At 36.1% G+C, this 3,517-nt stretch overlaps 1 protein-coding gene across 2 annotated transcripts in view; it reads left to right on the top strand.

The window, feature by feature from the left end:
• The first annotated feature begins 79 nt into the window (after positions 1–79).
• Positions 80–3,517, top strand: part of TTC8 (tetratricopeptide repeat domain 8) — a 45,471-nt gene continuing 42,033 nt past the window's right edge. Inside the window, exon 1 of one of the 2 annotated variants that reach the window (XM_017728980.1) lies at positions 80–267. The gene's annotated coding sequence lies outside the window, so the exon portion shown is untranslated. The remainder of the gene's footprint in view (positions 268–3,517) is intronic. The other variant, XM_017728979.1, reaches the window with a different exon arrangement.

A 3,517-nucleotide genomic window follows, 5' to 3' on the forward strand; every position in this document is an offset into this window, starting at 1 on the left:
CCCTGCAGCTCCTCCCCAGACACGCCCCGGGGGAGCCCCTCCGGGAGAGAGGAGCGGCGCCGCGGGTGTGTGGTACTGCCGGAGTGCTGCCGTGAAGACTGCCGTGGGGGACAGGATCCTCACAGCGAGAACTTTAACTCACTCAAGAATTTGCGGAGTTAAAGGAAGAAAATCTAAGATTAAAAATCGGGTCTGCTAGGGATGTTCCTGTTGATTTTTAGTGATGTTCAGATACCGTAGCCCCTGTATTGACTAAATCACATAAGGGTAAGACACGTGCATTTTAGCTCAGCTTACGTACGAGCCCTACCTTGGCACAGAAGGCGTTTGCATAGGTCTCTCTTTGCTCTTTTTCCATCTGCAGAGTCTCTGGAAACGTAGGACATATTTTTCAATACCTACATATTTTCTCACCCTTCTGTAAGAACAAAGGATTTGAAAAAGTGTTTTTTGGATTAATGTTTATGTGCATGTAAACATGTTTTATGCCATATTTTAAAAACAGTAATTGAACAGACTTCATTTTAAACACCTTACAGTAAATGTGTCTTTCAAAGCATCCTATAGACAGATGTTTTAAGAATCTTGAACAGAGTTCTTTTCATCACAAAAGACAAGTCTTTAAGGAAAGCTGCATGGCCACACAATAGCGTAAATATAAAGCACCATAATTATTTAAACTGGTTTAGGATAGATATTTAAAAGGTTCTTTTTTTATGTTTTATGCTGTGAGGCACCAACAAGGAGCCATCAGCAGAAACGTTTTTAATGGAGAAAGTATTCCAAAAACATTATTTGTGAACCCTAAATGGGACTCAGTATTAGTTCCATGGTAGTGCTGTACTATTCATATGTATTTACATTATTGGGTCTTTACATATGTAATCTTTGCATATGGAAGGAAACAACATTTGATTTGTGAAAGAAACTCTTGAAATAGCACAGATAACAGCAAATATGCTTCTGTTGCTCTTAATTTATAAAGTTTGTAATGAGTAAAACATTTTTCAATCTATGATCTCAGCATGGGAATGTAAAGACAACTGCATTTCTTTTGTGCTTAAGCTCAGGTATAAAATGGTAATGTTACACCTGTCAATTCCAAACTTCTGCTGGGCTGTTTCCGGTAGCACTAGTAAGGAATAAGTGTATAAGGCTGAGAAAAAATTCTTACAAGGAAATTAACAAAACAGCAATGAGAAGATGTAGTTGGATAAGGCCTTGAGCAATGTGATCTGGTGGGAGGTGCCGCTGTCAATGGCAAGGGTGGAGTGGAACTAGATGTTCTTTAAGGTCCATTTCAAATTCTTCCCATTCTGTAATTCTCTGATGTAGATCCTAATTGGTTTTACTTCTTCCAAATATAGATCACACATGGTGAAACATTTAAGTGCATAAATTAAATTGTTTTCTTAGACAAGGTACACATTTTCCTTAGAGAACAAGGACCTTATATACCAGCAATATGACCACCTAATTTATATATACCACCCGATTTAATCTTTGAGATGTTCACACCAGCCTATAAGATTCATCTTTTATAAGAATGAAGGAGGAAAAACATTTAAGATAATTTCCTTTGACAAATGGTGGAGGGTGGGGTTGTGAACATTGTCTATACCAGATCAAATCATAAGCTCTTAGAAGTCTTACGTGAAGTCTCTGAATTTTAAGATCAGGCTTCATCACTGTTTTGAAAAAACTTTCAGGCCACAATTGCGTGCAAATGACTGGACTTTATAACTTCAGTATGTTCGTTTCAGAACTGTGTTCCTATTCACAGTTTTGTGTGAAAAAAGTGCTCTTCAGCAGCAGTGCATTTCAAACCTACCAGAAAGTTCAGGTGGAAGAGAGGCAAATATGATTGAAATATGATTAGTTTGGTTCTTGCCTCATGTAATCTTCTTGAGGAATCTTTATTAAGAGCTCATTTTAAGCAAGAATGAATGACTTCTAAAAGTATATGAAAGTATGAGATTGGGAAAAATCAGGCTTTCTCTATAACATTAAAAAATGCCTGGCCGGATGTTTCAGTCTTTGTCTGAAAAGATTTCATACAGCAGTGTTCAAGTAAAGTTTGCAGACACCAAGTGTATTTTACTCTATAGAAGTACTTCATGTAAGGAGTAACAATTTAGAGATTTTTTAAAAGAAATAAAATAAGTAGCATTATTTATACCACCTGTTCATTGTGGTACAGCAGGTTGGAGAAACCAGAATATTGGTTAAATAACTTTAAAGAGTGCAACTTGAACCAAACTCAAACCAGTTCAACATACAAAATGTTACACCTAAAATCTCTTCAACAAAACATTTTTTGATTATCTGATTAGAATATAACTTTAACATTCATGGCAGACTTAACATGGAATGTCCTTTCTCTTTGTCAGTTAACTGTGTTCATGATATTTAGATTTTACCCTTTTTATTGTAATGAACTTAAAATTCTAATATTTTCTGGTTATCTGCCCAAGTAAGCTTGTGTTTATTTTATTATTCTGCTTCTCATTTGTAAAGCCTTGCAGGCGTTTTCCTTACCCACTCACTTTCAGCTCATTACTTTCTAACACTTCATACTTTCAGGTGCCAGTCTGTCCTCTTTACCCTGCTAAACTTCAGGCATGGAGTAAAGGAAGTAGTAACATGCCTCAAGAATATGTTTTATGTGTCCTCAAAACCTTACAAACTATTTTGAACTTACTTAATACAACAGAATGGAAAACTGAATCATGTTTATGGATTGTAGCATATATACTTTGCATTTAATAAAATAATTATTTTTCTAAAACCTTTGAAAGATACTAAGATCCAAGGCTGAACACTGAGGTAATTAGAACTCAAATAAGTGACATACATTTTTTAATTCTCCTGGCTCGCCTAGTCTCATCCTATTTTACCTTATCCTGAATTTAATTCCAATAGCAGTGTATCAGTTAATCTGCCGTAGTTGTGAATATTAGGAAAGTGATTTATGATTATTTTATTTCCACAGTTGAGAATCCAGGACCATTCTCAGGCAGATTGACTGATTTCCTGCTATCTCTGTTACTTTTGAAATGGCATGTTAATGAAATCAGTAGTTCCTAAATATTTTGATTGAACTTTAATTCTGTCGTCTTCAGCCACCTACCAGAAAATGGTGCTGTTTTCCATCTGTGTGAATTACATTAGTAGTATTTTAATATAAGATGGCAAATTATCTAAAATCAGTATGTATCATTTTTGGTACCTAACCCAGTAAGTGTGGTTTATAATGCTTAAAAATACATAGCAATTCTAGCAGATTTAATGGTCAAACTCTTAATGGTAGCACTTCTGCAAATCAAACCCAGGATGTGTCCTGTTGCGCACCAGGAAAGCAGACAGACAAATGACAACACTTACAGACAGTTTGGATTAAGTGAGCTGCTGTGCAGCACAAGGGAATACTCAACGGCTGTAATCACTGTGCCATCTGTTCTTATCCTCTTGTCCCATATTCTGCTAATCATGTGCTTCCCAACCTCTGCAACCAGGG

Source organism: Corvus brachyrhynchos, unplaced genomic scaffold (assembly GCF_000691975.1).
Source record: "Corvus brachyrhynchos isolate BGI_N302 unplaced genomic scaffold, ASM69197v1 scaffold1, whole genome shotgun sequence".
NCBI lineage: Eukaryota > Metazoa > Chordata > Aves > Passeriformes > Corvidae > Corvus > Corvus brachyrhynchos.